This window comes from Mauremys mutica, chromosome 4 (genome assembly GCF_020497125.1).
Source record: "Mauremys mutica isolate MM-2020 ecotype Southern chromosome 4, ASM2049712v1, whole genome shotgun sequence".
Classification (NCBI taxonomy): Eukaryota; Metazoa; Chordata; order Testudines; family Geoemydidae; genus Mauremys; species Mauremys mutica.
Genome location: NC_059075.1, coordinates 111,389,006 through 111,410,239, shown reverse-complemented (window position 1 = coordinate 111,410,239; position 21,234 = coordinate 111,389,006). Strand labels below are relative to the sequence as shown.

Sequence of the window (21,234 nt, the reverse complement as noted above, 5' to 3'; positions counted from 1 at the left end):
CTCCTGGTGAGGACATGAAAAAACACGGCAATTATAGTGGTTGGCTGTATGTCGACTTGAGTTGACTTAAGTTGGTAGTGTAGACATGCCCTCAGCGATTGAATGGACATGGGAAAAGAAGAGCTGGATGAAAAATGCCGATTTTTTTTTCTAGGATTTTTAAAAATTATTTGTATTTTAATGGAAATTTCCCTATTCTAAAGCAAAACCCCCAAAAGAGAAATATTTTGAGTTTTGAGAAAACCATTTTCAGTTAGTTTTTGGTTTTCAAAACCCTGAACATTTTGACCCAAAGACATTTTGTTGCTCATTGAAACATCAGAACATTTGTCAAATGATATTTTTCTGTGAATTTTTCATTTTCCGTGATAATCCATTTTTCATCTAAATTACTTTGGACTAGAAAAATTTGAATCAGCTGTAAAAATGACTCAGTTCTATGGGTGATCCCTCCAGAACAGGCCTGAGGCACATGTGCAACCTTTCCCTACCCTTTACTTCCCTGCTCGGTCCCTATTGACTTATTCCATTCAACACTAGAAGTACGGCTACAGCAAGCCTTCAAGATGAGGACCAGGGGAAAATAGGAATAGAAGTTCACACCAGCGGGCAGGGCATTAGTACTCAAATCCCAGTACTTACCAGAATTCATTTGTACTGATCTCAGATCAATTGAGATGGGTATTGTACTTTGCTGGTTTTATGGATTGCTTCACATTAAAAATGTATTCCTCTTCACTCGTGTATCTGTCATGTCATTCTGTTGTTCGCGCTCTACAGTGAGTCTTTACTACATATTGCGTACTGCTTCTCCAGTGTTTTGGTGGTGCTTCCACTAATAAACAAACAAAAAACAACAGCCCCTTAAAAGGGAGGGGGGAGAATGTAATACCCTACAATAAGGTAAAAAAACAAAATGGGGTGGAGGGACATGAAAAACGATATTGCCATTAACTGGCTTTTAAAGACTCTGCATTTAACTAAATCTTAATATGCTATATAAAGAACATCTTTCAGGAAGGATTTTAATAAACCCTCCCACGCAGTGTCTGTGCATTAGGAAGCTCTAGGTAGCTGCTATTTGGACAAAGAGCATTTTCTTACGTAAGTAAATGGTACATGACAAGGGTTGCTGCTCTGCTGTCTCATATGCAAGCCTTGAGGGAGCTATGAGGCAGAAGATGGAAAGCCAAGTATTTCCACCACCTAGGAAATGAATACATGATGCTGGAGCAGCGCAACCTGGAGGATATTATTGTGCTCTTAAAATGGCTTTTTTAATATTTCATGCTTACACAGCTCAGAATCTGTATTAACCAACTGAATGGCTTCCTTCTTCCAAGTCATCTTATAATTAAGCCATAAAGATGTACCAGTCAGTGGTACTTTCTAAGAGCTTAAATCATGATGACTCTCATGGTGTCATAAGGCTTGAGGCCAAGAACCAGTACTGTATACTGCATGATGCGTTTAGATAGTGTAGACATACAGATGTGAGGAAGGCTATTCTTATAGTTAAGACACTGGACTGGAACTCAAGACGTGTGGGTTAAGTTTTTGCCCCTGCCACAGACTTCATGTGTGGTCTTGGGCAAGGTCCTTAATCCTGCTGTGCCTCAGTTCCCCCTCTGTAAATGGGGATGATAATTCCTTTCTCCCACGCGTCATCTTTTCTATTTAGATTGTAAACTCTCCAGGGCAGGGACTGCCTCTCACTAGGGCGTGTGCGTGTGTGTACAGCGCCCAGCACAATGGGGCCCTGATCTCAGCGGAGGCCTTCCTGTGTTATTGTAATGCAAGTAATAATTAATACAAAGGGTGTGGCTCACAGCACTTCACAATAAAATAAGCAAATCAGGAAACTTCAGCTGAGCACAAGGTTGAAAGAGAGCTACTTAATTGAGTCTTAAAAATTGAGAGAATTTCCAGACTGGGAAGATTCAAGAGCAGAAGAATTCACTAATGAGGCACACAAATGGCAAAGTGACTTAGGAGCCTGTTATATTTTCAAAAGTGACTTAAGTGCTTAGGGGCCCAAGTCCCATTGATTTAAGAGCTTGTCACTGATGTGATTTTGAAAATGTTATCAGTAATGCTTTAAATTACGTAAATATCCAAATAATAGTCCTAGCTTAGGGGACTATAGTGAGCATGAAGGAGAGAACACCGTATGATTCATTACAATATACCTTGGTCACCCAGATCACAAAGTTTTTTTTAGAAGTAAAAACAAAAACCATTTTAAAGTCTAAGTGAATTGATATTGGAAGCTGGTGCAAAATATCCTAAGATTGGAGTTGTAAATAGTGCTGACTCAGTCCTAGTTGATCTTCTGGGTATTCAGTTATGAATAAACTAGAGACCACCAATGAGTTAATCAGGGAATGCCACAAATGAAGAACTACAGTCATTAAAATCTTGATATTGTAAAATACTGTTGAAAATACTTAGGACTTAGAGTGTCTTTCATCCAAGGATCTCAAAGCGCTTCACAAACCTTAAACCTCCTAATACCCTGTGTGTGGTAGGTAAGTGGCAGTATCTGCCATTTTGAAGATGCAGAAATTGAAATGAGAGAGGTCTAATGACCTTGCTTCAAGATCACATAATATGAATTAGAGTCAAATATTAGAGCTCTCCGATCAACACTTCAGCTCAGGTGCTGAGACCTTTGTCCAATACAGTAGCACTTTACTCCAAGGACAGCTCTATTTGCTTCAGTGGATCTACTTATAAAGCATTTCTCATTCTGAATAAGGCGAGCTGAACCTGGCCTTTTGTGAGTTGGTTTGCCTAAGTGGAGGCCACTGCAATCTTGTCGGCTCTTTCTCGTGGGAGGGCAGAGTTGGTAAGTGTGTCTTAGAAGAGAATGTTTGCAGGAAGCACGAAGAGTTGAACACCTCTCTATCCTTTCATGAGAAGAGAGAAACTGCTGGGATCTAAATTCACTTGTTCCTGACACAGTATTTTTGCAGAGAGGGAAAGCAGAACTGGTGCAGTTAGACTTCTGAGGGGAAAAGGATGTTTGTTTCTGAATCAAAGCTATAAGGGAAAAGTCTTTTGGGGAAGAGGGTAAATCCTTGCTTAGGAAACACTCAAACCCTGCCGGAACACTGAGTTAAATAGTTTATTGCGGCAGGAAGATGCTTATAAGCTATCAAATAGGTAATATTCTGTAATTGGACCAAAAGCTGGCAGAAGAGGATAAAGTATTTGTAATGCACTATACAGAAAGACAAAGAGCCAGCATGCCCTTACACCTTCCTAAAAGTTTAACTGTATTTCATACAAACCTCTACAGAGCTGTTCCTAGTGCCTCTGCGTACTATAGAAGCATCAGTGCTTAGGGATGGAACGGGACTGGAGCGGGATTGTGTGGTGTAGCACAGAACCACAGTCAAAATGTGTGAGGAACTGGTCATTGGTGTGGAATATTTTGAGAGGCCAGGTGAACCAGGGCCAGACTACACAAAAATAAGGATGCTAGTTAAACAGAAATGAAAAGGAACAGCCACGAGTAAAATGCCTACAAGCTGCATGTAAACCATATAAACACACTATAACAGAGGCTCAAACTAAACATATATCATAAATTGAAAAGAAAGAGGACCAAAAGTATGCACTATAGCTAAACAACAGAGTAAAAGAGACAATGAGAGGAAAAAAGGCATCCTTTAAAAATTGGAAGTCAAATCCTACTGAGGAAAAGAGAAAAGAGCATAAACTCTGGCATGTCAAGTATAAAAGTATAATTAGGCAGGTGAAAAAAGAATTTGAAGAGCAATTAGTAAAAGATACAAAAAATTACAGCAATCTCTTTTGATAAGTGCAAAGTAATGCATATTGGAAAACATAATCCCAACTATACATATGAAATGATGGGGTCTGAATTAGCTGTTACCACTCAAGGAAGAGATCTTTTAGTCATCGCGGATAGTTCTCTGAAATCATCGCTCAGTGTGCAGCAGCTGTCAAAAAAAAGCCAACTATGTTCAGAACCATTAGGAAAGGCTTAGATAATAAGACAGAGAATATCATAATGCCACTATATAAATCCATGGTATGCCCACACCTTGAATACTGCGTGCAGTTCTATTCACCCACCCCATCTCAAAAAAGTATATTAGAATTGGAAAAACTGATTGCCATGTGATGCTGTGAAGGCTGAAAATATAACTGGGTTAAAAAATCAGGTAAGTTCCTGGTGGATAGGTCTATCAATGGCTATTAGCCAAGATGATCAGGGACACAACCCCATGTTCTGGGTGTCCCTAAGCCTCTGACTGCCAGAAGCTGGGACTAGGCAATGGGATGGATCTCTTGATAATTGCCCTGTTCGATTCATTCCCTCTGGAGCATTTGGCACTGTCCACTGTAGGAAGACGGGATACTGGGCTAGATGGATCATTGGTCTGACCCAATATGGCCATTCTTATGTTCTAATTTGGTCAGGATACCAGTGCTAATACCTGTATTATACATTTTTATTATTTTATGTATCTTCCTGTAATATTCCCAGGTAGTTGAATTTTAGGAGATTTGATGCCCCTGAAGAGTTCAGTCTGGAAATCAGGAAATGTGTGGCCATGATCCATCAGATGTAGTAATTGCCAGTAAATTTTTGACAGTTGCAATCAGGCTATGCACCTTAGCAACATTTTTCTTAACCACAGGTCAACAGCCTTTCTATTTATTGAGAGCTGTTTTCTCTCTTGAAGTGACAAATGGTGCAAGGCAAATATTTCAGAAGTAATGCTGATTTCGGTATCCGTGTCAGGAAACATTTATTTTGTTGTGCATGATGGGACTCAGTTACGTTTTCTGTAGACCTAAAACATTAAGACACTGACCTGCCTCTGAATTTGGTGCTGACTGCATCTTACAATGATCTGACACTATTTTTTCAAAATGTGGGATAATGTGTTGCTCAGACAACCACTACCACCCTGCATGTGTCTTGGGTTAGACCCCCTACCCAGAGCCTCTTTGTAATCAGTGTGGTTCTATGTGGGTGTCCCCCCATAGTCACCTACAGAATCAGGGTCAATATTCTCTGCAAGTCCTCACCCCACACTTCTGGCAGAAGATTTCCATTCTGCTCTGGAACACTACCAGCTATGGCAGAACTGGCTTCCCTCTCTACAAGTCTCCCAATGTATTTCTGTTAACACTTCTGCTTTCTGGCTGCTGACTAATCCATATCGCTCTGCCAGTGCATCTCGAGTCCGAGGTCCCCATGTAGCTCTAACAATCCAGCTCCAATTCTGAACTTCAACGCTCCCTGCTACTGCAGTCCTGGGCTGGGACACCACTCCACCAGTGCTTCTCAACACCCTCCCTTCGTGGAAAAAATAATCTTCATTAAAATAAGGGATTAACAGGTCTGAGGACTGATGTCTTCTGTTTAATCCAAGAGCAGGTAAAGTATGAACAGTGGCAGTACCATATTCCCACAGTATCCTTCCAGCATGCCTCAGTCCTGCTTTAGAGGGATCATCTCTGAGGTGAAATTCTGATGTGGGAAGCTCATCCATTAGGAGATCATTTTACATAGGCCATCCAACAGGAATTGGGATGGAACAACTCTTTGTATTTGGTATCGGTGTGAGCCAAATTCAGTGACATGAGGTGAATGACTGACTGCATCTATCATGACTGATCTCCTGAACCATCCTTCCTGCACTCTTTAATTTTTCTTGTCTTGTAAAATAACATACATTTGCAAAAGAGTCTAGCCAACGAATGTGTTTTCTCATCAAGCCCATGGCAAATATGAGACATCTCAGCAGGCACCCTCAGGAATTAGCAATTGATTGATTGTCTCTAGTAATTATCTTTTCAGCCATCCAAAAGCACAAAAAATGATTTAGTGTTGATGACTGGAGTTATTTAAAGTAACTGTGTTTAAAACACTGAGCCTTTGGGGATTGTGTTGATTAAGAGAGAGATCTGCCAGATGTTTCAGGTACAGGGGATGTCGAGAAGGGATTAATTAATATTTTGACAAAAATTGAATTTTTCAGTATCTATGGGTTTGGGGCATGGAAAAGTCAATAATTCCTAATGTGAAGGGTTCGAAGAAACAAGCATTGCTGAAAAAGTTGTATTAATGACTTTGAAAATTAACTCCTGTCATCACTTTGATTAGAGTCACTTTGATTAGCCCCGATTACCCCAGTATATGAGCACGTCACAATCTTTAATGTATTTTAGTCTCACAACATCTCTGGGAGGTAGGGAAGTTCTCTTGTTTCCATTTTGCAGCTGGGCACAGAGATATTGTGACTTCCTCAAGGTGACACAGGAAGTCTCTGTCAGTTCCCAAGTACCAAGCTAATACCCCTAACCACACATTACTTGATGGACTTAATATGTGGTGTGATATCCTGTGATAACCTGCACTACCTCCTGCCATCACTCCCCATCTCTTCAGTTGGATTCTGTCTGCTTAGGTGCTGCATTTTCAGGTGTCCCTATATGTGTTTGAACAATGCATGTCCATGCAGTGTGGCTGTTATTAAAGGTGCACTATTATCTACAATTATAGTTACTCAAGATCTGGTACTAAGATTGATCTTTGAGATGGACCGACTGCTACAGGACACTGGGAAAGGTATTTGAACTTTAAATGCACCAGATTAATTTGCCGGGTATTTTTTTTAAAACTTCCTTCTTCTATGTGAAGTGTTCTCCTTTAACAGTTGCCAGTCTTGTTTATTTTGTTAAATATGACATTCCCCCTCTGAGCTTTCATTGTCTGGGAAACTGTTCATAGGCTCTTGGAGTCTTTTGAGTCTAGACGTACCTCTTTGGTATGCAATGTCTTCGAGTCCAGCGGTATCATTAGGGAAAGTCACCCTTTGATGGTGGATTTCTTAAATGCGTCCTCAGTGAAGATTTGAAAACTGGTGTTACTTTACCTCTCTGTCATTTGTCTTCACTTTATCTGATGCAAAAGACTATTCTGCAGAGGGCAGAAAATGTGTTTCATAAAAGATTTTGAACGTTGGCTTCATGCCGAGTTGGAATGAAACCCAAAAGTTTTTAAATCTTCTGTGAAGGAAAATTCTGGGAGGAAAAAAGGGGGATTTATCAAATGTTTTGTTTTGATGGAATTGAAACGTTTCATTTAGATTTTGACTTTTTACAAATGTATTTTATAACTTCAAATGTTTTAAAATGGAAACAAAGTAATTTCAAGACAAAAAATTGAAATAATTCTTTCTGAAAATGTCAAAGCAGGAGGTTTTAATGTAGTCAGATCCTTTTCACCAAAACAAAATTATGGTGAACGTTTTATATTAGCGGAACTGTATATGCCAGTGGAATGTGGTTCAGCCAATTTTTCTCCAACCAGTGCTAGCTGCTATTTATTTGTATTGTGGTAGTGTCTAGAACTTCAGCTGAGATTAGAGTCCCATTGTGCTAAAATAGGCCTTTCCCCAAAGAGTTTATCATCTAACAAGAAAAGATAGCTATACCTCAGTTTCAAATATCAAAACATAGAGAAGGGATCGGCTAAAGCCCACTTCATCAGATGCATGGAGTGGGAATACCTACCTAAATTATTTTCCACTCCATGCATCTGATGAAGTGGGTTTTAGCCCACAAAAGCTTATGCCCAAATAAGCTTGTCTTTAAGGTGCCACAAAGACTCCTCGTTGTTTTGTTCAGTTGTGGTCTTTGTTTTAAGTGTGAATTTCATGCCTCTCTTACATTCTTTGTTTCCTTTTCTTGTATGACATCTATTAGTGTAGTTTCTGGGCACAACGTATGTGACTCAGGAACAGACCAAAACAGAGTTACCCCCAAACATGTATCTCATCCACCTCCACTATGCTGATGGATGCAGTGCTCCCTTTGGAAATCAGTCTGTTTCTCTGAATGAGAGAGGATTCCTTTGCACCAGAACAGCCCCCAACCGTCAGCCCCACAAGCACTACCCACAGGACAGTCTCTTAAAAATAAATCTCTTACAAGGCAACACTTTGCACTCTCACTGGACCACCTCTTTTTTATATTTAGAAGCTGTGGATATTATTTCTCTAGCACCAAAAGCATGTTGGTGCTTTTCAGGCAAAGTCCCTGCCCCGAGGAGCTAACAATTTAAATAGCTACTATATCTGAATAATAAAATTATTTTAGAGCTACTTGCAGTTCATTGGGTTTCTGGGCTCATGACTCACTTCATACTTACTTACAGCTCTCATTGAGATCCTCTTGCACAGGGGACATTATTAAACCAGAGTGTCTTCTCATTGGACTTTGGAAATCCAGCATGACGTTTGGCATTAACTGGCCCCCTTGTTGGCTGTCTCAGAAGACAGGCCCCAAGAGAGGGACTGGGCTGTGGATTCTGAACTAGCCTCTTGCTTCTGGAGTTTCACATTAGAGATGAGGGCATCTTGATTAGGCCAGTGTAGTGACAACTTTACTCCTGAGGGTATTCTGCGCCAAAAATTAAAAATTCTGCGCACAATATTTTAAAAATTCTGCAAGTTTTATTTGTCAAATAAATGCAGAGGCTCCAGCATGGTGGTGGGGAACACTGGTCACTGGCTGCACGAAGGTGGGAGATCACACTGCAGCCTCCCTACCCCTGGGACACTGACTCAGTGGTGAGGCTGCACCTGAACCTGGCATAACACAAAGTCTGGGCCTGCCCCAGAAACACTGTGGGGCCCTGTCTCTCTGTGCCAGGCACACCAGGTGTGGGACAGGCAGCTCAACCAGGCAGGATCCAAGTGTGGAGGGGCTCTGTGTGGGGGGATCCAAGTGTGGAGTTGAGAGGATTGTGTGTAGGACAAGCTGGGTACAGGAATGATGTGCAGAAATGATGCATCTGTGCTGCTAGGGAGTGGTGCATGGCTGCTCTTGCAGCTTCCCTTTTACTTCCCTTTCAGAAAGTCATTTTTCTGCGGGGAAGCAAAGAAATCTGTGGGGTACATGAATTCTGCACATGCACAGTGGTGCAGAATTCCCCCAGGAGTACAACTTGCACTTGCACTGCCTGTACTGTACCTGCTCCATGTATAGCAGACATCAGTCTGCAGGAATCTGGCACCTTTTACCTGTACTGAATTCACATTAAAAAATCATTTTCAACTGTTCTCTCGTTTGCTAAGGCCCTGCCTGCCCAGGGCTTTCAAACATGTTTAACAGCTGTATTTAAGTAGTAAGCATAAGTAGTTTAGAACCTGTTGGCAGGTGTACCTGATGGTGACATAGGCCAAACACTGTTGCATTTAAGTTAAAAAAAAGAATGCTTGAACACTAGACTCAATTTTGATTTTGGAACGGAGGATAAGTTGGCTGAGTGCTAGGGTAGGGAGGAGGTATTCATAGGGGGGAGTGACTTTCATCTAAGCATATGAGTGATCAAAGCTGGTCCTTGAATTATGCAATATATGACCGTGGTGAAGCAGATAATTTTTATAAAGACAAAATTCAGACTCCCGTAGCGTGCTGACTTCTGCTTACTTGTGAAAATAAACACAATGAAAAGGTGAGCTCTCTGTATGGGGTGTTGGCCCCACCCAAGGTAGAGCAGGTTAAATTAGGCTAATTAACCTGACAGCCTGCACCTGGGGCAGGGCCAGGGATTGAAAGACTGATGGACGATGGAGAGCAGCTGAGAAGGAGCAGGCAAAGCTGGCATAAAGCCAAGAAGTTAGTATCAGATAGGTACTGCAGGGGAGGTAGTCTGCAGTCATTTTCTGGGAGAAGGGCATTGGAGCTGAAATTCATGGGGGAGGTCAGACGATAAGAGCAGAGAAGTAGGAAGGGGTCTAGGGAAACAGCAACATGGGCGGGGTATAAGCAGACCATAGTTGCTGGACATATGGTCCTTGGACTGTAACCTGGAGTAAAGGGGGGACCCACGTTCCCCTACCAGCCCCTGGGAAAGTGGCATAGACTTGACAGTGAAGCCAAAGATGGCCTGGGATAGTCATCCAATGGAACTTTGAAACCCAGGAAGGGGAGAACTGTACAGTGACCTGTCTGGAGGGTTAAGTGACAAAGGAGGAGTACCCCGAGTACCAGAGAGCGAGAGAGAGACCATGGGGCAAGGGAAGGGACATTGGACTGGAGCGAATACTCAGATGCAGCAACAAGGAGGTCCCTTACTGGTGAGTGTACCCTGTGACAGGCTGAAAAAAACGGACAGGGAAATAGAGAAGAAACATTTTGCATGGAGATCAGATTTGTCAAAGGAAAATGTAAGTTCTGCTGGATCTGACCAATGGTCCCTCCTCAGGGATCCAGGATCTGACAGTGATGCGTGCCAGATGCTTCAGAGGAATGTAGGTGTAAAAGCCCATTAATGCACCACATCGTATAACAACATCTTATGGAGAGTACACCTTTCTGACTGCAGCTGGTAAAAAGCTTATGCCCTGAAAGAGGAATCATAACCATTACCCTGTTTATCATAGCTAGCTTAACTGCGCTGCTTTTCTTATTCATATAAATGTTGTATATGATTGACAGTGTTTTGCAATGTTATAAATACATACTTATTGGGCAGCTGTTACTTGTTACAGTTCTACATGAACATACATTTTGTATAAATCCTCATGATTACTAATTTCTCACTCTGGTGCTGTGAAGGACCCAACCACAGTAAATTGTGTTGTTTGTGTTCTTTGAAGCTTGTTTAGAAAGGTTTTATTAGTGCAGTGGTTCTTAACCTTTACTGCAGCCTGCACCTCCTTTGGTTCTCAAAATATGTTCTTGCACCCTTTATCAAAAATCAAAATATGTTCTCGCACCCCTTATCAAGTAGGTCAGTTCTTTAAACCTAGATATATTTTTTGTTTGTATATTACAGTAATCATTAAAAATGGATAATGTTAATAAATACATAGGTTTGATGAAACAAAGTAGTGGTTCTTACGTGCCTGTGCTTAATTTGTGTTTTCAATGATTTACCTTCTAAAAAAATCTGGCATGTCTCGCACCTCCAGAAAGGGCATCTCGCACCCCCAGGGGGTGTGTGCACCCCAGGTTAAGAACCACTGTATTAGAGGCATATGAAGTTGCTAAATAGCATTCAGTGAGCTAAATGCAATTGTTATACTTGCTGATGCTTCTTACTGTAGACACACTTAAATAGAAACAGTTACAAGATGGTTGGCTTTAATAATCTCTTGTGTATATTTTCTATACCTACTCTCATTAAGTGTCACTTTTTTTCCCCTTGAGAAGTACCTCAGAGTTTTATAGCACTGCCATTGAATAACACCCAGTGCATTACTGGGGGTGGTGGTGAGGGTCTCATACTGGAACTATAAGTAACTGTAAGTTGTTCAGATGATCAGATTCCTGGACTAGCCAAACACTCCTACAGGTATAATTCAGCATGTGAGGGCATGGGTGGGGGGAATCTCATTCCATTGTAACTATTAGCAACTGTTATATCATAACTTTGGTTATTATTTTTCACTTGAACAGTTCAACTGAGAAGGGCCCATTTGGCTAGGCTCTATACAGACATAATGTAAGAGACCCATAACCCTTAGCAATCCACATAGACAAGACAGAAAGGAAGTATTGCGATCTTCGTTTTACAAATGAGGAACTGAGGCACAGAGCTTAAGTAATTTGCCCGAAGAAACACCCGGAGTCTGTGGCAGGGTAGAGAATTAAACTTGGATCTCAAGGTTCCTAGTCCAGTGCCTTAACAATAAGACCATCTTTCCTTTAGGGCAGCAGTTCTCAAACTGTGGGTCGAGCCCCCTGGGGTCGCCAGGGCTGGCTTAGACTTGCTGGAGCCCGAGCCCCACCACCTGGGGCCGAAGACAAAGCCTGAGAGCTTCAGCCCTGGGCTATGGGGCTCAGGTTGCAGGCCCCTTGCCTGCAGCCGAAGCCCTTGGGCTTCGGCTTTGGTCCCCCGACCTGGGATGATGGGGCTTGGACTTTGGCCTCCCGACCTGGGGTGGTGGGGCTCAGTATTCAGTCCCCCCTCATGGGGTTGTGTAGTAATTTTTGTTGTCAGCAGGGGGTTGCGGTGCAATGAAGTTTTAGAACCCCTGCTTTAGGGAGATGAAGAGGAACATTCATAATTTCGTGGAAATAAAGATGTGTTCATTACATTATTCTTGCATGTTCTAAAACGTCAAAGTGTATTCAGCCAGTCACATTGCTTAACGTGCTGGGCATTCAATGACTCTTCTGTTTGGTGATGCCACTGTCTATAGTGGCAATAAAGGGTCGTTCCACTGTCACTTTTGTTGGAAGTAGAGGGGTTGGAGGTATTTAAATATGGCGTAGATATTGAAAAAAATGGTTTCCGATCCAAACTTTCTCGGACACTACCTTCTTTACCTCCTGCCCTTGGGGAGGGCTGGTTCAGAAACCTCTGTAATACAGTTTAGGTATCATTTCCCAGTTGTTTGTATTGCTACTGGATTGCAAAGGATACCCCAAACCCACCCACATATTTCTCCTGCTTCCTCCCCACCTAAACCTTCCTTCTGACCGCACGTCACAGACATAAGCAGGAGGGAGAAGTTCCTTAGAGACAGCCTGGTCGTGCTGCTCTTTAATTGGCACCAGGGAGCTGAGCATGTTGTCAAGCAATGAAAAGACTGGGATCAGAAGTCAAGCCATAGCTCCCATAGGGAGGAAGGATGGTCTTGTAGTTAAGGCCTGGATTCAGTTCCTGTCTTTTGCTACAGTCTTCCCATGTGGTCTTGGGCAAGTTGTTTAATCTCATAAACCCTCAGTTCTCTATATGTAAAATGGTGCTTAATCTTTCTTACCTCACATGGGTGTAAGGGGGGTACATTCATTAGTATATGTGAGGCGCTCAAACACTATGGGGATGGAGGTCATATAAGAACCTACGTTTATCACTAGCCACTACGCCACTTTTTCTAAGGGACATCAACTTGGCTTTTAAACTTATGCCTCTAGTCTTTTTACTATTTATTTATTTATTTATTATTTGTACTGCAATAGTGCCTAACAGCCTCGGCCTGTAGTGCTAGAAGGCATGCAAATACATAGCAAGAAGACTATCTATTCCAGGGGTCGGCAACCTTTCAGAAATAGTGTGCCGAGTCTTCATTTATTCACTCTGATTTAAGGTTTCACATGCCAATCATACATTTTAACGTTTTTAGAAGGTCTCTTTCTATAAGTCTATAATATATAACTAAACTATTGTTGTATGTAAAGTAAATAAGGTTTTTAAAATGTTTAAGAAGCTTCATTTTAAAATTAAATTAAAATGCAGAGTCCCCCAGAGCAGTGGCCAGGACCCAGGCAGTGTGAGTGCCACTGAAAATCAGGTCATGTGCCACCTTTGGCATGCATGCCATAGGTTGCCTACCTCTAGTCTATTCCCTGAAGGATTTACAGTCCAAGTGTAAGATGAGAGACAATAGGTGGATTCAGTAAACAACTCTGGGGAGTAAAAGGTAACAGTGAGATGGTTACAGTCAGTGTGGTTGGTGGGGGGTCCCAGCACATGAGCTCTCCAGGCACTGTTTTTTGTTGTTGTTGGTTTTGTTTTGTTTTTTCTTGTAGGCATCTCAGTAGCAGAGAGTTTTAAGGAGAGAGTTGGGTGAGGTCAATGGACTGGCCGTGGAAATTTTACATTGGGCGGCAAAGTGAAGGTGGAAAATGTTGAGCAATTAAGACTGATATCGTTATTAGGGCAATATTGGGGTTTGTTATCCTAATAACATAGACGTGAGGATTGATAGGGTGGGACTAAACCATCAAGGGCCGTAGAATGAAGATGAATAACTCGTGTTTTATGCTGTGGGGAAGTGGAAGGCAGTAGAGGAATGGAAAGAGGGTAATGTGGTGGAAGCAACAATCTAGGTAATATTTGCTGCAGCATTTGGAATAGATGTAAGGATGACAAGATGGCATGTGTCAAGGCCAGAGAGGAGGAGGTTGTAATAATCAAGATGCACAAAGTGGATAGTCTGAGCTTTGCCAGATTTGTGTGTAGAAATCTAGCTCTTTGTGCACTGCAAAGCGTTTTTCCTCCCTTTAAATTGAATTATTTTAACTGTCAGCGAGCACTTGATAATATAGTGATATGTGCTCCAGAGATTTGCTCTTCATATTAGCGTGCTATTGCAGTCTATGTTGAGGCTAGACAGAACCACTCATCTTTGCCTCACAGCCCCTATGGACTCACTTAACTTGCTCACGAGTGGGTCATTAAATAAGAAGAGAGACCTTGTCAGCTGCAAATATTAATATAAATCTCAATGCTTCGTAATACATTTACAAGGGTCGCTGAGTGTCCCTCTAAATTTATAATAGACTCTGTCATTCACAGCTTCTCTGGGATAGAACTACTTGGTTTTGCTTCACTGTCCCCCTAGCCTGAATCCAAACTGTCCAGGAGGTACCCTGTGATACAGTTTTTTGGCAGGTACCCTGTCAACTTAGAAACCTCTATTACCTTAGTCTGTATAAAATATTGCCTCCCACTCTGCTGGGGAAATAATGAATCATGATTGTGATGTCATTGATTCTGGAGTCATATACCTCGAATTTGCACGTTCAGGTGCATCTCAGGTTGGTAGTGACTGAAAGCGGTTACCATCTAATGACCGACTCTTGGCCTGTGTGAATTAAGTTGGTGGTCTCATATCAGTTCCTAGTGAACATGTGTCCACATCACAGAATCCACCACTACAGACGCTACTTGGTGTCACATGCAGGAGTGCAGGTAAGAGGCTGCTCCTTATTTCTTGGCGCAGTCACATGCTGTGGGTTAGGATTACAAAAGATTATACCACTGTCACATGGCATGGGATAATCCCCACAAACTGTAGTGGCATCCCTTACACTTGACACTTCTGAATGGACCATGGAAGCTGAATTACCCTCTCACCTGAGAGTAGGTTCGTCAATGACACGTTGGAGGGGAAAAACGAAAGGAAGCTTGTACTTGCTGCTGCTTGCACTCTTTGCCCTGTACATAAACAGAAGACTTCAGTCTTCTGAGCTGGCGAGCCAGTGCCTTTAACCAACACTAAATTCCTTTTATTTAAAAATAAACAGAGACTGACAAGCATGAATGGGACTAACTTTTTTAAAAATATTAGAAATTATACAGTGTATCAGTCTTTTGATTGTTAAAGACTGAGATCTCTTCATATGTCATTATGGATGCAGAACCACTGTTTTTTCTCTCTCTCTGTTTCTTTCATGTTGTTAAGAAAATACCATGAAATAATTTTGCAAATGGTTAGCTTGGGGAATTAGGGGGCCAAAGACTTAACCCCAAGTGTTTTATATTTTATATTCTGGAGCACACGATTTACAAGGAAAAGCTGAGGGAACTGGGCTTATTTAATCAGTAGAAGAGTAGAGTGAGGGGGGATTTGATAGCAGCCTTCAACTACCTGAAGGAGGGTTCCAAAGAGGACGGAGCTAGGCTGCTCTCAGTGCTGGCAGATGACAGAACAAGAAGCAATGGTTTCAAATTGCAGTGGGGGAAGTTTAGGTTGGATATTAGGAAAAACTATTTCACTAGGAGGGTGGTGAAGCACTGGAATGGGTTACCTAGGGAGGTGGTGGAATCTCCATCCTTAGAGGTTTTTAAGGTCAGGCTTGACAAAGCCCTGGCTGGGATGATTTAGTTGGGGATTGGTCCTGCTTTGAGCAGGGGGTTGGACCAGATGACCTCCTGAGGTCTCTTCCAACTTTAATCTTCTATGATTCTATATTGGAGCACATTATGCTGCCACTACACTGCTAGGCCAGCTGTCCACTATTCATTTTTAAAGCTAACTTTGCCTTTAAGACTTTTTATAATTAAAATTGGGTATCTTGGTATGATCCGTGCAGGGAGGCATGTATGTAACCAGGTCTGTGTGGTTTTAGTGCAGATGAAATCCAAAGTTGTGTTTAGTGTTGTGAAATCCAAAATATGTTTGAGATAATGTCAGTGAAATTGAATTTTGTTAGAGAATAATGTCTCCGCTGCTAGATAAAAGACATTGCAAAGCCTTGATGTTCATTTTTAAAGCAGGAGACATTGATCCTGTGACAGTATTCTATTAAATTGATTTTATTTCTACTCTATGAAATGACTTGTGTACATTTCTTCACTTCATCTGGTGAATGTTGGTGCAGAATAAGATGTTGCCCACTCTGTTTTCATTGATGCTATGTTCTGACAGATTTTGAGAATAAATTTATGGCAGGCAGCATGTTGCTAATTACTGACCAGCTGATCGTGACAGTACAGGGTTCCTAGATGTATGGGAACTAGCCAGTTTCTGATAGGCTTTTTTTTTTTTTTTTTTTTTTTTTAAATGTAACTTTTATCAGTGAGGCATCCATTGTTCTGAGTGACTGGCACAGATAGTCTCTATGGGGGCATTGGGCCAATTTCTGGCCTCAGACGTGTGTGTGCAATTCATTGTGATGAAGCTTATGGAAGTTGTGCTCATGACTGTAAAATCAGAATTGCTTCTCATATCTGAGCTAGAGCAAGTCAGTGGTGAATGGTGACAGCTGGTGATCCAGTGTCTATGGCCTCAGCATTCTGGTCACTGGTACCAAAACTATTATGAGTCTCTTTCCTCCTACCACCTTTGTATTGCTTCTAAGTGGAATGCTGTTATAAGGGCCACACACAATCTGCTGAAGCCTTCAGGGAAAGTGAGAGAGCACATGCAGGCACTGCACTATAATTTCAAGGCACAGCATCAAAGTTGGAGACCATCCAAATTGATGTAGGATGTGTGTGTGTGTGTGTATACCTCTGTTTCCTATGTGATATGGTGGACATGCACAAAATATCTGCTGTTTCTGTTATTACAGAGGCAATATTTACCTCTGGAACTTTTAATGTAACACACCCATGATCCCACAGGACTTCATGGTTGTCGCTATGCTGGGTATTGTGACCTTTTGAATCTTCATGGTGGGACTATGCATAGGGCTCTTGCATAGGTCCCTAATGCTTTTGGTCACATAGAATCTATGTGTATTCTACTGGGCCTTTGACATGCTGTTGAACCGTTCCAATTCTCTCTGGTTGAGGGTAATTGCACATGGACACGCTGACTGGTCAGTTGCAAATAGGTTCTTAATTTAGGGTTCATGAACTGGTCTCAGGGGATCATGACTACTCTGTTCTTCCCATATCGTTAAATGTGAGGGAGTGCTGGGGGTCCTTGTTTGAAAAAGAGGATCCTACTGTGGCAAAAGTGGAGAACCCCTTGCATAATATGTTAAAAGAACATTATTAAGGTTGCAAGGTCAAACACTGAGGAGTTAGGAAATGCCAGATTAAGGTTGCCTGTGCAACCTTAATTTGGCCCACTTGAATTTCTGATACAGGCTTTAATTACGTAATTATGTAGGTTTTTTTTCCACAGGACCCCTGTCTCGTATAGTGCTCAGGGCGGACCTGCTACCAGTGCCAAATGTAATAGAGAGATGGCTAGTCTTGTAATTAAGGCATTGGATTATGACTCAGGAGTCTTAAATTCAATTCCTGGCTATCCCACAAATTCCCTGGGTGGCTCTGGGTAAGTCCATGATTTCTGTGCCTCAGTTCCCTGTATGTAAAATGGTGATCGTACCTCACAGGAGTTTAGGGAGGCACTCAGCTGTTCTGGAGATGGAGTCCACAGAAGAATCTAGATAGAATGATTAAAAACTAATCCCCTTCCCCAGTCTGTGGCCTGGTCTACACTACAAGTTTATACCGAATTTAGCAGCGTTAAACCAAATTAACCCTGCACCCATCCACACAACGAAGCCCTTTATATCGATATAAAGGGCTCTTAATACTGATATCTGTACTCCTCCCCGATGACGGGAGTAGTGCTGAAATCGGTATTGCCATTTCGGATTAGGGTTAGTGTGGCCGCAATTCGATGGTATTGGCTTCCGGAAGCTATCCCACAGTGCACCATTGTGACCGCTCTGGACAGCAATCTGGAGTTGAATGCAGTGGCCAGGTAGACAGGAAAAGCCCCGCGAACTTTTGAATTTCATTTCCTGTTTGCCCAGCGTGGAGAGCTGATCAGCACAGGTGACCGCGCAGAGCTCATCAGCACAGGTAACTATGCAGTCTGAGAATCGAAAAAGAGCTCCAGCATGGACCGCACGGGAGGTACTGGATCTGATCGCTATATGGGGAGAGGATTCCGTGCTAACAGAACTCCGTTCCAAAAGACAAAATGAAAAAACATTTGAAAAAATTTCCAAGGCCATGGTGGAGAGAGGCCACACCAGGGACTCAGTACAGTGCCGCGTGAAAGTTAAGGAGCTCAGACAAGCCTACCAGAAAACCAAAGAAGCAAACGGAAGGTCTGGGGCAGGGCCGCAAACATGCTGCTTCTACGCTGAGCTGTGTGCAATTCTAGGGGGGTTCACCACCACTACCCCACCCCTGACCGTGGATTCCGAGGTGGGGGTATTCTGCGGACGGGGAAGATGAGGAGGAAGACGAGCTTGCAGAGAGCACACAGCACACCGTTCTCCCCAACAGCCAGGAGCTTTTTCTCAGCCTGACGGAATTACCCTCCCAGCCCTCCCAAGGCAGTATCCCAGACAATGAAGCCATGGAAGGGACCTCTGGTGAGTGTATCTTTGTAAATATAAAACATGGTTTAAAAGCAAGCGTTTTTTAATGATTAATTTGCCCTGAGGACTTGGGATGCATTCGCAGCCAGTACAGTTACTGGAAAAGTCTGTTAACATGTCTGGGGATGGAGTGGAATTCCTCCAGGGACATCTCCATGAAGCTCTCCTGGAGGTACTCCAAAAATCTTTGCAGAAGGTTTCTGGGCAGGGCAGCCTTATTCCGTCCTCCATGGTAGGACACTTGACCACGCCATGCATGTAGCAAGTAATCTGGTGGTATTGCATGACAAAGCTAGCAGCGTATGGTCCCGGTGTTTGCTGGCATTCCAGCAACATCCATTCTTTATCTCGCTGTGTTATCCTCAGGAGAGTGATATCGTTCATGGTAACCTGGTTGAAATATGGGAATTTAATTAAGGGGACAGAGATGGCCATTCCTATTGGGCTGTTTGCTTGTGGCTGAAAAGAAATCCTTCCCTGCAGTTAGCCAAGCAGGGGAAGGGGGTGGGGGGGGGTGATTGGCGCTGAGCTTTTTCGCGTTTGGCTAGCAGGGATCTTCCCTGCTACAAGCCTCGCGGCGGGGGTGGGTGGGTGGCTAGCAGAGATCTTCCATGATACCAGCCACGTGGTGGGGGGAGGGGTAAAGCGATCATCCCAGAGAATTGGATGTGGGGGGCGGGGGTTTCTGGTGCTGCACGTTAACAGGAAAGAAGCAGCACTCAACGGGCTTTGCTTGCTATTTGGGAAAGGAGGGCGCTGGATATATGAAGGCTGCAGAAGCCGAAAGACAATGGCTTACTTTGGCCACATGCAAGCCGAATTCTGCTGCGCGGACCTGCGTCTGTGATCTCTAACACCAAAGCTGCAGGCACTCAATATTAAGATGCAAAATGCGACCTTGTACTGAAATCACATGTGCTATGTAAGGTGAATAGTGTTGTTCACCGTGAAAGAGTATAACCATTGTTCTGTAAAATGTATCTTTTTAAATACTTCTCTCCCTTTTTTCCCTCCCTCCTGCAGCTGCAGATTGTTCAAGCCTCCCTCCTCCGTCCCGAAGGCTAGATATCTCAGATAAGGCGGTGGGAAAAAAAAGACGCGAGACGAAATGTTCTCGGAAATCATGGAAGTGACCCGCAATGAAAGAGCTCATCTGAATGAGTGGAAGGACGTGGTATCAAAGTACAGGAAAGATGCCAGTGACCGTGAGGAGAGGAGGGACGAACGTGAGGAGAGGAGGGACGAACGTGAGGAGAGGAGGGACGAACGTGAGGAGAGGAGGGACGAACGTGAGGAGAGGAGGGACGAACGTGAGGAGAGGAGGGACGAACGTGAGGAGAGGTGGTGTCAGGAAGATCAGCGGTGGCGGGATGCAACGCTGGGGCTGCTGCGTGATCAAACTGACATGCTCCGGCGTCTGGTGGAGCTTCAGGAACCGCAGCAGGATCACAGAGTGCCGCTACAGCCCCTATATAACCACCCTCCCCCCTCACCATGTTCCATAGCCTCCTCACCCAGACGTGTAAGAACGCGTGGGGGGAGGCTCCGTGCACCCGCCCACTCCACCCCAGTGGAAAGCCCAACCAAAAGGCTGTCATTATTTTGAAATTTTTTTAGTGGCCTTTTCCTTCCCCCCTATCCTCCTCCCAAAGCCCACCCGGGCTACCTTGTCAGTTCTCTCCCTCTTTTTATAATTAATTAATAAAGAATACATGATTTTTAAACGAGAGTGACTTTATTTCCTTAGAAAGCAAGCTGTAATTGAAGGGGGAGGGTGGGTTGCTTACAGGGAATGAGTCAATCAAGGGGGGGAGGGTTCATCAAGGAGAAACAAACACAACAGTCACACCGTACCCTTGCCAGTGATTAAACTGGTTTTCAAAGCTTCTCTGATGCGCACCGCTTCCTGGTGTACTCTTCTAATCACCCTGGTGTTTGGCTGTGTGTAATCAGCGGCCAGGTGATTTGCCCCAGCCTCCCACCCTGCCATAAAGGTCTCCCCCTTACTCTCACAGAGATTGTGGAGCACACAGCAAGCAGCAATAACAATGGGGACATTGGTTTGGCTGAGGTCTGAGCGAGTCAGTAATGTGCGCCAGCGTGCCTTTAAACGTCCAAATGCACATTCTACCACCATTCTGCACTTGCTCAGCCTGTAGTTGAACAGCTCCTGACTACTGTCCAGGCTGCCTGTGTATGGCTTCATGAGCCATGGCATCAAGGGGTAGGCTGGGTCCCCCAGGATAACTATAGGCATTTCAACATCCCCAACTGTTATTTTCTGGTCTGGGAAGTAATTCCCTTGCTGCAGCCGTTTAAACAGACTAGTGTTCCTGAAGACACGAGCGTCATGAACCCTTCCCGGCCATCCCACGTGGATGTTGGTGAAATGTCCCTTGTGACCCACCAGTGCTTGCAGCACCCTTGTGGTTTATGTACTGGGTGCCCTGGTGCTCCGGTGCCAAGATAGGGATATGGGTTCCATCTATCGCCCCCCCACAGTTAGGGAATCCCATTGCAGCAAAGCCATCCAGTATGACCTGCACATTTCCCAAAGTCACCACCTTTCGTAGCAGCAGCTTAGTGATTGCTTTGGCTACTTGCATCACAGCAGCCCCCACAGTAGATTTGCTCACTCCAAATTGATTCCCGACT

The 21,234-nt window shown here is 43.4% G+C and overlaps 1 protein-coding gene across 4 annotated transcripts in view; it reads left to right on the top strand.

Annotated features, from left to right (window-relative positions):
- The window catches only part of TSPAN4 (tetraspanin 4), a 539,052-nt gene that overhangs the window by 32,073 nt on the left and 485,745 nt on the right, over positions 1–21,234 (top strand). For 2 of the 4 annotated variants that reach the window (XM_045015198.1, XM_045015194.1), the window contains exon 1: positions 14,546–14,698. The exons of the other annotated variants lie outside the window; for them this stretch is intronic. The gene's annotated coding sequence lies outside the window, so the exon portion shown is untranslated. Of the gene's footprint in view, positions 1–14,545; positions 14,699–21,234 lie in introns of those variants that run through there. 4 annotated transcript variants of the gene reach the window in all.